Source organism: Schistocerca serialis, chromosome 1 (genome assembly GCF_023864345.2).
Source record: "Schistocerca serialis cubense isolate TAMUIC-IGC-003099 chromosome 1, iqSchSeri2.2, whole genome shotgun sequence".
NCBI lineage: Eukaryota > Metazoa > Arthropoda > Insecta > Orthoptera > Acrididae > Schistocerca > Schistocerca serialis.
The window spans coordinates 99,659,563-99,672,753 of record NC_064638.1 but is presented as its reverse complement, the minus strand read 5'-3'; the positions used below and the strand labels follow the sequence as shown (position 1 = coordinate 99,672,753).

Here is a 13,191-nt window from a genome sequence, read left to right as displayed (position 1 = left end):
GTGAAACCAAAAAAAAAAAAAAAAAAAAAATGCTTTTCAGCTTGCTGGGTGCCGACTCCGGATCTACATGTGGTCTCCTACTTACACGGCTACGGCCGCAAAACACGTGATAATCCATGTGGGGGAGGGGAGGGAAGGCAGAGGGTTGGTGCGGGTGGTAATGCGACGCCTGGGGACCCCGCTAATGCGCGTGTCGGACGCGGTGGGTCCGGCCAGAGGGGGAGGTGGGGGGGGGGGGGACGGGGTGAGGCACGCCGCACAGTAGATGGCGGGGCTAATCTGAGGCAGGGCCGTGGGTGGCGGGGGAGGCGGCTGCAGCGGCGGCGGCAGGGGCGGCGGCAGGGGCGGCGGCAAAGAACTTCTTCAGGGGCTGCGGCCCCCTCCACGGCTAGCGCTTCCGCTCATTAATCACGAGCGGCCCGCCACCGTGGTGACAAAACAGCGTTAACCAGCCGCGGCCGTAATAACCCGGCCACCAGCGTCTGGCACAGCCGGTCTGATTACCGCGCCTTGTTCCCTTTAAATGTTGGATAATTTCCTCCTCTGCAGATCGGCGGAGAAGCCTTCTGCTCTCGGCCTAGCGAATATCGTGAGTACCAGATGCTATAATTTGGAGACGATATCAGCTACTTACACTTAGAACGTTCACCAATGTGCGATGTTAGCGTTCGACTGCATTGCAGTAGATGATTTCCGATATAGCGTATAGCATTCTTTGCCTTTTGCTTTGCTGCAGTCGACCACTGCTGCAAATACAAGCGTCCTTCAGTAAATAATGTAACACATTTTTCCTCGGGTACCTGCGGTTAAAAAAAATGAGAAATTTTGCTTTGGGACGCCGTACAGTATTCCGCCCCTATAGCTGCGTGAAATTCCAATAGATGGCGGCGCTATATAGCCTCAAAAATGGCGTTTATAATGGTGAGTTCCAAGCAGAGGGAAGTCACTGAGTTTCCTTTGGCGGGAAAGCTGAGCATCGCAGATATCCATAGGGGCTTGATGAATGTTTATGGAGATCTGGCAGTGAACAAAATGCATAGTGAGTCGTAGAGCGTGGCGTCTGTCATTATTGTAACAGGATCGTGCAAACCTGTCCGATCTCCTGCGTGTCTGCTGTGACTCCTGCAATGGTGGAACGTGCGGACACTCTCATTTGAAGTGATCGAGGGATCACAATCAAACACTTCGTTGCACAGCCACCCGTCTCTATTGGTAGTGCTGACGCACTCATCTGCTAGTTTGGCCACTCGTAGGCCCGTGCGCGCTGAGTTCTTCGCCGCCTAACAGAAACTGACTATGCGAATTGCTTTCACGTTACGAGGCTGATAGCGACAATTTGACGTCACAGGCGTGGGAAACAAAATGGCAATGCAAAATCCGCACGCTCAGCCGGTACGTCATGGTGACGGTCGTCTGGGGCTCTGAGTGGGTTATTATTTTCGATGTCCTCCCTCACTCTGAAGTGTATTGTGGTACCGTCAGGAAAGACAAGAAACGACTTCAGCCTGTTCATCGCCATAAAATGCCAACGAATATCTCACAAAACTTGATTGGACTTTCCTTCGTCATCCACCCTGGTCCTTGGACCTTCCGACTACCATCTGTTTGACCCAATGACGGAGACATTTGCGGGAAGCCGTACGTGGATGATGGATGGTTGGTAGGCTACTAAAAAAGCAAGACATTGACTCCGACGTTGACCAGTACAGCGGTACCAGGTGAGCACGTAGATCCAGCTGCATCCTCCCCTCTTGAGGTGGCATAAAGCCGTAGCCCTAAACGGAGAGTATGTTTAAAAACATGGGTTTTGTATCAGAAAGAGTGGGGAATAATATGATGTATTGGAATTCTGAATAAAACCAACCTGCTTTCAGTAGAAGATGTGTTACACTACTTACTGAACAAACCTCGTATTTGACTATCTCTCCATGTAGATCTCCAGCCATTTCTGTCTTTTCGAACCTTGGTGGCTCTTTGCTCGGAACAAAAGGACCGTTAGAATTAGCCACGTAATTGGCTGATCCATCAGTGAGCATATTAGATTACTCTCTAAAATTTACTGCTTAGGGTTTTTCGGTTTCGACTGTCACTCATTGTCAATAGCTCATAAACACTGTGTAGGCATTGACTGTCTCAAAGTTAATGTCAATATTTCAATGAAGTCCCCAATGGAGGACTCAATTCTGTAATAGGAGCTTCAATCAAATGTTCAAACGTAACATGTTTTGAAGAACCATATGTCAGGCGAGAACTGCTAATAACGACTGATAGTCGAAACAGGTGTCTGTATCACTAAATTGTTGAAACAGTCTCCCGTTTCACTTGCAGGTTGCCTATCTACCGGCTTCAAATGGTTCAAAATTCAAATGACTCTGAGCACTATGGGAATTAACATCTGAGGTCATAATTCCCCTAGAACTTAGAACTACTTAAACCCAACCAACCGAAGGACATCACACACATCCAAGCCCGAGGCAGAATTCGAACCTACGACCGTAGCAGCAGCGCGGTTCCGGATTGACGCGCCTAGAACCGCTCTGCCACAACGGTCGACTCCTACCGGCTTCCAAGTGAAACAACAATTTATTTTTCAGAATTTTATACGTATAATTATTAAATGTAATTTAAAAATTGAAAATGCAGTCACAGTCAACTCATTAAGGGGTATAATCTTACGTTAAAAATCAAAGTTGGGAACTATCTACACTCCTGGAAATTGAAATAAGAACACCGTGAATTCATTGTCCCAGGAAGGGGAAACTTTATTGACACATTCCTGGGGTCAGATACATCACATGATCACACTGACAGAACCACAGGCACATAGACACAGGCAACAGAGCATGCACAATGTCGGCACTAGTACAGTGTATATCCACCTTTCGCAGCAATGCAGGCTGCTATTCTCCCATGGAGACGATCGTAGAGATGCTGGATGTAGTCCTGTGGAACGGCTTGCCATGCCATTTCCACCTGGCGCCTCAGTTGGACCAGCGTTCGTGCTGGACGTGCAGACCGCGTGAGACGACGCTTCATCCAGTCCCAAACATGCTCAATGGGGGACAGAGCCGGAGATCTTGCTGGCCAGGGTAGTTGACTTACACCTTCTAGAGCACGTTGGGTGGCACGGGATACATGCGGACGTGCATTGTCCTGTTGGAACAGCAAGTTCCCTTGCCGGTCTAGGAATGGTAGAACGATGGGTTCGATGACGGTTTGGATGTACCGTGCACTATTCAGTGTCCCCTCGACGATCACCAGTGGTGTACGGCCAGTGTAGGAGATCGCTCCCCACACCATGATGCCGGGTGTTGGCCCTGTGTGCCTCGGTCGTATGCAGTCCTGATTGTGGCGCTCACCTGCACGGCGCCAAACACGCATACGACCATCATTGGCACCAAGGCAGAAGCGACTCTCATTGCTGAAGACGACACGTCTCCATTCGTCCCTCCATTCACACCTGTCGCGACACCACTGGAGGCGGGCTGCACGATGTTGGGGCGTGAGCAGAAGACGGCCTAACGGTGTGCGGGACCGTAGCCCAGCTTCATGGAGACGGTTGCGAATGGTCCTCGCCGATACCCCAGGAGCAACAGTGTCCCTAATTTGCTGGGAAGTGGCGGTGCGGTCCCCTACGGCACTGCGTAGGATCCTACGGTCTTGGCGTGCATCCGTGCGTCGCTGCGGTCCGGTCCCAGGTCGACGGGCACGTGCACCTTCCGCCGACCACTAGCGACAACATCGATGTACTGTGGAGACCTCACGCCCCACGTGTTGAGCAATTCGGCGGTACGTCCACCCAGCCTCCCGCATGCTCACTATACGCCCTCGCTCAAAGTCCGTCAACTGCACATACGGTTCACGTCCACGCTGTCGCGGCATGCTACCAGTGTTAAAGACTGCGATGGAGCTCCGTATGCCACGGCAAACTGGCTGACACTGACGGCGGCGGTGCACAAATGCTGCGCAGCTAGCGCCATTCGACGGCCAACACCGCGGTTCCTGGTGTGTCCGCTGTGCCGTGCGTGTGATCATTGCTTGTACAGCCCTCTCGCAGTGTCCGGAGCAAGTATGGTGGGTCTGACACACCGGTGTCAATGTGTTCTTTTTTCCATTTCCAGGAGTGTACATGTTTTCATAGAGCATAACTTATGGCATACAAACTACCCAAATTATCTTCAACCGAATTTTAGAATGAGAGCACTTTCGGACTTCCAAATAACTTTACAGACAACTTCATAACTTTTCGAAACATATTATCGTTGTCGTCTCCCTCCTCATCACACACACAAACATAATGAAATGAAGAAGTTAATCGGTTTTCGCCGCTCATGTAATTACACTTCGACGTCAGGCAAATACGATATATTTTTCAGCAGATATGACGTCATAAATATTGAGACGCGTGAAAAACTATCTTCTCTTAAAAAGGAGGGCAAATTGCCCAGACGGTATTCGCACAGCGTTTGATAATGAGAGCACTTTATTTGACGTTCTCATGGATCTGTCATTCATCTGACGCAAAAATAAATATTTCTTCTAGGCCACCTGGGAAAATTGATTTAAGTATTTCAAAAAGAAATATTTTTCACATAGCTGTACTTGATAATTAGAGAAATATCCTTACTCTTAAAACAAATCATAAGAAAGCTTAATTTTAAACATTTTTCACATCAGAGTAATATTCATTTATGCTTCTTTTTGTGCCAAGGGTGTTTTTGTCAAACTTTTCGCTGACATAACTTTTTTATTTTACTTCCACGTGCTATCAGTCGGACAAGAACATTCAGTGAGAGCGAGATGGGGAGAAACTAACGTGTAGTGAGTTGTGTGGCAAATGATTTGAGGACCTGGGAACGCGACTGCTAAACGGTAACAATCGTGCTGTAATAGCGTATAGACTGCCGGGAATCACGTATTGATCGTGGCGTGAAGTAGTACAATGCTGTTAGCTAAGGTTTATTATTTCGACACTGCTATGTACCTCCAGTCACAATTACTTTCAGTGACAGAAAATTAATAATAATTTCATAAAGTCATTACCTACAGAAAAAACGTGACTGAGAAGAACATTTTAACTGGGTCGTTATTATTGGAACACCGTGACCAATCAGAAGCACGCACTGAATAAGCAGGTGCCAAATTGTTACTGTAACTCACATGGAATATTCTAGCGGATATGAGCGAAGCAACACGCATCCGGACAGTCAGGTGGAAAACGATTCCAATAATTATCCCCGGAAATTTTTTGTGTGTAGCAACTCACTAGAAGTTTTATATTAGATATGTACAAATGCAACACGCGTTTTGGACGGTATAGTGCAACGAGTTATCGAAACTCATCTGTCGTGTTGAACAGTACCTTCGTAAACGGACGTGTGAAGTTCTGAACACCTTGTAATGCTCTGAGACTAATTAACTTCCGCGGAATTTGATGTAATGAGCTAACATGAATCTCGTTCTAGCATTCACTGACTATAACAAAACGTTAATGAATAAAAATCAAGTGGCATTCCTTGTTTTGATCACTTTATTTCTTGCCATTGGATTTTCTCCCATGCCGCGGCCTCAACTTTGCACAGTTTGCTGCACATCGAATACTGAGACTGTATGGAGAAGTCAATCGTGAAGGGATCTACGAGATCTACGAGATTGTAGAAAAGGTGGTGTACGCAAATCTGTTTCGCTAGGAAAGTGAAAAGACGTTGATTGAACATGGCATTTCTGCAAGATGGATAGGGCATTTTATGAAACACGTTGTGGAGTGGATACGTAGATGAACACCGTAATAACAGTTCACCGTCACCATTTTCGTAACGCTATATACTAATTCTACTAGAAAATTTACGGAAACAAGTTACAGTTCGTTTTTTTTTTATTTTTTAACATTTGTATCAAGTAAATTACCAGGTAAACATTTTAGTATTTGCACGAGATTGTATTGCTAAACTATAATTTAATGATTTTGTTTTTATAACTTATTTTAGCCATCATGAAGCCAAAAATAAATGTTTTGATACTATAAACAATTTTCCAAAAAGATCTTGCATTAACATACAAAAGGAATATCACCGTTTTTGGTTTACTTGTTTTGATTTAGACTTTTCCATTAGTCTATGGATGAATAATCCAAAATAAATAAAACCAAAATAATTAGGGTTTTCCGCCTTCAACCACAAGTTCTTTACAAGTCTAGCACTAAATACTGAAGAAGTTTGTTTATTTGCATCGTGATGAGACGTTTGTTGCTTTTTTAAACATGGAAGTTTGATTCCTTCAAGAACTGCGAGGAGGGGATTGAACAGGGGAGGGAGAGAGGGGTTATTGGCCAACTATGAATAATTTTGCGAGCGTACGCTGAAATAAACTTATAGTGGAAAGGGAGCTCTTCCATTGCCAAGCACTTTGATACACATTGGCGGCCGGCCGCTGTGGCCGAGCGGTTATAGACGCTTCAGTCCGGAACAGCGCTGCTGCTACGATCGCAGGCTCCACCACGGTTACAGGGCTGAGTAGAAAACGTTGGTTCCACTGATTCTGATGTGATTGCCGTATGCAATCAGCAAAACGTGATCGCTGGATTGCTAATCATCCTCACTCAAGATTCAATTATGTAACTCTCTGAACAGACGTCAGCTCATTTTGTACTTGAAGTCAGTTTATGTGTAGAAAATTGATTACAGTCTTCATTTTTCGTACCTATGCCAGTTCATGAAGTATCTTTTCATTGTGTTGGTTTCTCTACTACACTGTTTGTAGGAATGTAATACTTCAGATTAGTGCAGTTTGATTTAAAGTCAGAGCCCATATTCACGTCCTAGTTAACTATTCTTATTCGTTGTATTTCTTGTGACCTTCTTGTTACGAACTAGACAAGCGTCATGTCGGTCTTACGTGAAACGCCGTGTGGTTCAACGAGCTTTACTTACCCTGGTAACATTTTATTTCACATCTTTATCTATATACCGAGTATTTTACGTCTGTGTTAGATTATAGACGATGTTCCAGGAGGAATGGTCAGTATTCAGGGATAAGACGGGAAGACACATTTGAAGCAAAAAACTTCGTCTTAAGGTATATTCAATATTCCTAATGGTTTCCCAGATAGAGCACATTTAATGTACATTTGTTTTTGAGCTAGTGGTGCACACATATTTGTCTTGGCCATCTCCTGAACGTTTCATTTCTTCTGAACATGTAACTCGTGCGGGGAACAATAACAGATTTTTGAAATGGTGCAGCGTAGTCATACTGTCGGCGCACGGTGCATCTGTAATGTGGCGTTACGATAAGAGAGGGTGAATAGGATCTTTTTCAACTGGAGCTTTATAAAACGCATGTTGAAACGTTTACTACCCGTTCTACATGTGTGAACCTGACAATGTATTGAACAGTACAGAAAATAAATAACAATGTTCATTAAATGTGTTCTATCTCGGAAAGCATTCGGCTTACCGTATACGCTCGTAGCAAGATTTTTACTTCAAATGATCGCTCCTGTCATAGCCCCGAATACTGACCACTCCTCCTGGGACACAATGTCTGTGTGACCATTCAGGTCAGATAGGGGTTCCACCGATTCTGTGAACCGTTGGATACTCAACGTGAGCTGTCAGCTAATGATCACACGTGCTTGACTTAAAAAAAAAAAATGGCTCTGAGCACTATGGGACTTAACTTCCGAGGTCAGCAGTCCCCTAGAACTTAGAACTACTTTAACCTAACTAACCTAAGGACATCACACACATCCATGCCCGAGGTAGGATTCGAAACTGCGACCGTAGCGGTCGGACTGTTACAAACTGTAGCGCCTAGAACCGCTCGGCCATCCCGGCCTGCGCTTGACTTTTGTTATGTCATTTTTCGTTTGGGTTTCCAGATAATCATGATTTTTCTCTTGGCTTATGGAAAGGATGCAGTAGTTTTGGACATAAATTTGGTCACAACCAATGTCTGCCCGGGTTTCCAAAGTTTCTGTTTGCATTATCTGATTTCTGTTCGTTTTCAGTTTATTGGCTTACTGGTGGTGGTTATTCTGCCATGTCATCGAGTAATTTCAATTTTGCCGATACCACCGTAAGGACAACACAAAACACAGTAATCCCCGAGAGGAGAATAACCTCTGTCCTGTTCGAATATTGCACCCGGATCCCTTTGTTTAGCAATTCGTCGAGTTGAACGCACAGCTTCCGACGCGGACAGATTTCTTGGCACTGACAACAGTGGAGTTGCGTCGTGGCATGGAAGCAATGAGGCCTTGGTAGGTCACTGGACGGAGTTGGAACCACATCTGCCCACACATGTCACCAAATTCCCGTAAATTTCACAGAGGGGAATGATGAGCTCCAACCTAACGCTCAATGACATCCCAGATGAGCTGGATTCAGATCGCGAGAGTTGGGGGCCAGCACATCACTTGGAACTCGACATTCTGTTCCTCGAACCACCCCATTACACTCCTGGCCTTGTTGAAAAACGTCACTCCCGTTGGGAAGTATGATCGTCATGAACGGGTCTGTAACCGGTGCACGATACCCCTTGGCCGTTATCTCCACTGGATCCATGGATGCACAAGTGAATGTTCGCCAGAGCACGATGGCGCCGCCACCAGCTTGTCTTCGTCCCACAATGCAGATATGAAGGTTCTGTTCCTCTGGAAGAAGACAGATTAGCGCGCTTCCATTGGCATGATGAATAAAATATCAGGAATCATTACAATATGCAACGCTCCGCCACTCCGCTGAAGTCCAATGCCGATGGTCACGTGCCCACTGCAGTTGTAGCTGCCGCAAAGGTGGTTCAAATGGCTCTAAGCATTATGGGACTTAACATCTGAGGTCATCAGTCCCCTAGACTTAGAACTACTTAAACCTAACGTAAACCTACTTAAACCTAAGTCAGTTTTGTTGTAACTAGATCTACTGACAAATCATGAAAGGCCTTCTGAAGAATTATACCTTGAAACTTCCTGGCAGATTAAAACTGTGTGCCCGACCGAGACTCGAACTCGGGACCTTTGCCTTTCGTGAGCAAGTGCTCTACCAACTGAGCTACCGAAGCACGACTCACGCGCGGTACCCACAGCTTTACCTCTGCCAGTATCTCGTCTCCTACCTTCCAAACTTTACAGAAGCTCTCCTGCGAACCTTGCAGAACTAGCACTCCTGAAAGAAAGGATATAACGGAGACATGGCTTAGCCACAGCCTGGGGGATGATTCCAGAATGAGATTTTCACTCTGCAGCGGAGTGTGCGCTGATATGAAACTTCCTGGCAAATTACAACTGTGTGCCCGACCGAGACTGTGGGTACCGGGCGTGAGTCGAGCTTCGTTAGCTCAGTTGGTAGAGCACTTGCCCGCGAAAGGCAAAGGTCCCGAGTTCGAGTCTCGGTCGGGCACACAGTTTTAATCTGCCAGGAAGTTTCATATCAGCGCACACTCCGCTGCAGAGTGAAAATCTCATTCTGGAAACATCCCCCCGCTGTGACTAAGCCATGTCTCCGCTATATCCTTTCTTTCAGGAGTGCTAGTTCTGGAAGGTTCGCAGGAGAGCTTCTGTAAAGTTTGGAAGGTAGGAGACGAGATACTGGCAGAAGTAAAGCTGTGGGTACCGGGCCTGAGTCGTGCTTCGGTAGCTCAGTTGGTAGAGCACTTGCCCGCGAATGGCAAAGGTCCCGAGTTCGAGTCTCGGTCGGCACACAGTTTTAATCTGCCAGGAAGTTTCATATCAGCACACACTCCGCTGCAGAGTGAAAATGTCATTCTTGAAACATCCCCCAGGCTGTGGCTAAGCCATGTCTCCGCTATATCCTTTCTTTCAGGAGTGCTAGTTCTGCAAGGTTCGCAGGAGAGCTTCTGTAAAGTTTGGAAGGTAGGAGACGAGATACTGGCAGAAGTAAAGCTGTGAGGCCGGGCCTCAGTCGTGCTTCGGTAGCTCAGTTGGTATTGGATCATCATGTACCAAGAACTGATGACCCCCGGTTCTCACGTGCCACCTGCATTCGTGGAAGGTCTCCTAATACCGGTACACAAGCCTTCCAGAGGTCGGACGGTCGAGGACTACAGGCCCATTACAATGCTCAACTCGGACTATAAAATCTTCGCCCGACTACTCGCCAGCCGCATGAAGACGGTTCTGCCCCTACTCCTCTCAATGGAGCAAACGACACAGGGCGGAGTGACCAACATGCAAACGGCAACCAGTGAATGCAGGGATTTAATAGCCATCGCCAAATCCTGTCGCCTTCGAGCTGCTCTGATCTCCATTGATTACGACCACGCCTTCGATAGAGTCAACCACAAGTTCCTTCTGTCCGTTATGGCCCGCATGGGCTTCCCGCCTGACTTTCTCGACATCTTTCAGCGCCTTTTCCGTGGAGCTGCATCCCGTGTATTGGTGAATGGACGGATTGCGGGTCCCTTTCCGATCCGACGGTCAGTTCGCCAAGGCTGCCCTCTCTCCATGATCCTTTACGCGATCGCACTCGAACCACTTGTTGGAGGGTTGAAAAACAGGCTCTCGGGCATGTCATTGAGGGATCACACCTTTCACTGCAGGATATATGCTGATGACCTTCTATTACTTGTCCGATCTGGTGACGAGGTACGCTCAGTGATACAATGGATCAATCGCTATGGTTTGGCAGCGGGCAGCCTCATGAATGTGGCCAAGTCGGCAGCGATGCCCATTGGGAGAGGTCTACAGGAGGACGCTTTAGCCCCACTCCCACTCGTTAACAAGATCCGTTTCTTGGGCATAACATTTACACAGGATGTGCGCCGCACAGCTGCCATGAACTATGCACGAATACTACAGGCAATACGCACAGAAGTTCGCCGGAACTTACTTCGACGGATGGACCTCCAACAGCGTGTGGAATACCTCAACCTTCACGTGGCAACTAAGATGATCCACATGGCCCAGGTCCTACCGATACCGACAGCGATGGCACACAGACTGCAAGCAGCGTTTGGATATTACCTTACCGCCGGACACCTATTCAAAGTCCGCTACGAAACACTCACCCTCCCTCCGCTTGATGGCGGACTGGGACTTATAAATGTACGAGCGAGGGCTACAGCATTATACTTGTGCACAATGATGAAATTGTGGACCCACAAAGATGCTTCCCTTACGGGTAGTCTGTTAGAGGAATTGCTGCCGGCGTCTCTTCTGCCACCTGTCACGGTTGCGCACATTACACCCTCACTCTCGCACCTCTCGGCATTTATTCTTGAGTATAGTTACGTGCACCCAGACCTTCCCAACACTCGCCCTCCCAAGGCGAGAGACTTTTACAGACTGCTGCTAAGGTCCATCCCTCGCAATGTGATTGAGAGGAAGAGCCCTACGACCCTATGGCCTGCAGTGTGGAGAGCGGTCCAGAAGTCGTTCCTCCCCACGCGGGTACGAGCCGCGTGGTACCAGGTGGTGAACGGGAAGGTTGTAACACGACAAAGGCTGCACGCTATTGGGATGGCGGATTCCCCCTTTGTCCACATTGCCACCTCGTGGATACTGACGACCACCGTTTAATATGTGGATCGGCGTTAGAGGTATGGCTGCTAGTGCAGAAGATCCTCGCCTGCTACCTACGTATCGCGCCTCGCACAATTGAGCCACGGCTCCTCCTTTGTCCAGAGGATACTTATTTCCCACCTGCGAAGACTCATGCTCTCACATGGTTTAAAGGCATGTCCATATACTACCTCTTTCGAGATGATGAGAAGATGGTGCTTGATTACTGGCAATTTCTCCAGGACAGTCATAGCACACTTGAGTGTACACCCCGATACCGACAACTATTTGCCAACTATTTACGCAGTGTCTTCGATAACCCCCCTCACAGTTGGGGAGAACCGGGCAGAGGATGACCGCCGTCATGGAGCTCCAAACGCTGCGTAATGTTGTACCAATTTAGAACATGGAATCTGTACGCAGATGGGCAATGCACACGGAATGGCGTGCGGGATTTGGTTACGTTTTTCTTTCTTTCTTATCTATCACCACGCTATTGGTTTCAAATTCTCTTTCATAGTTTAGAAGACACTCTTGTTCTGTTGTTGCTACGGATGTACATTCTAATTTTGTTTCTCGTAACTGAAAGACGCCTTTTTCCATCTATATATAAAAAAGGATTGCAGAGGAAAAAAAAAATAAAAAAAATAAAACAAAAAAATAAAAAAATAAAAAAATATAAAAAGTAAAAAGTACAAAAAAATGGTAAGGCGACCGCTTACGATAAGAAAAAAAAAGAAAAAAAAACTAGCATCGTTGCCCCCTGTTGAGTTGTTGATTGGGGCGGTGGTTCGCGTCTTGCCATTGCAAAAGAAAAGAAAAAAAAAAAAAAAAAAAAAAAAAAAAAAAAAAAAAAAAAGTTGGTAGAGCACTTGCCCGCGAAAGGTAAAGGTCCCGAGTTCGAGTCTCGGTCGGGCACACAGTTTTAATCTGCCAGGAAGTTTCATATCAGCGCACACTCCGCTGCAGAGTGAAAATCTCATTCTGGTAACATCCCCCAGGCTGTGGCTAAGCCATGTCTCTGCTATATCCTTTCTTTCAGGAGTGCTAGTTCTGCAAGGTTCGCAGGAGAGCTTCTGTAAAGTTTGGAAGGTAGGAGACGAGATACTGGCAGAAGTAAAGCTGTGAGTACCGGGTGTGAGTCTTGCTTCGGTAGCTCAGTTGGTAGAGCAGTTGCCCGCGAAAGGCAAAGGTCCCGAGTTCGAGTCTCGGTCGGGCACACAGTTTTAATCTACCAGGAAGTTTCATATCAGCGCGCACTCCGCTGCAGAGTGAAAATCTCATTCTGGAATTATGCCTTGTCAATTGAGTCTGGGCGCTCTCTGGACATCCTTCTGAGGATGTACTGCTTTGTGTATTAATCTGCCCAAAATTGTGTAATCTAGGTTTAGTTTTAGTTTTTTACAGATTTCGCTAGAGCTGTCTGGTATGGCCGGTTGTTAACTCGCCTTGCCGCGCTGACCCGGTCAGTTGCGTCGTATTTTTACGTAAATGCAATGGCACTGTCGCTTCTTACGGAGCTTTGGCCAGCTAAGCAATTTGCTTAACATTTAATTATTGTTGTATCTTTCTTAATGTCGTTAACTTTTATCATGGATATTTTACTAAGGTACTCCATTCCGTTGTTTCTTGGATTAAACAGTTCATTTGTTGCCGGTCGCTGTGGCCGAGCG

The 13,191-nt window shown here is 46.7% G+C and overlaps 2 non-coding genes across 2 annotated transcripts; both read left to right on the top strand.

Moving 5' to 3' along the window:
* Window positions 1-9,623: 9,623 nt before the first annotated feature.
* On the top strand, window positions 9,624-9,699 carry Trnas-cga (transfer RNA serine (anticodon CGA)). The gene has a single exon. It is a non-coding gene; the product is annotated as a tRNA-Ser (tRNA).
* A 2,964-nt stretch (window positions 9,700-12,663) lies between these two features.
* Trnas-cga (transfer RNA serine (anticodon CGA)) lies at window positions 12,664-12,738 on the top strand. Its single transcript has one exon. It is a non-coding gene; the product is annotated as a tRNA-Ser (tRNA).
* Window positions 12,739-13,191: the final 453 nt, after the last annotated feature.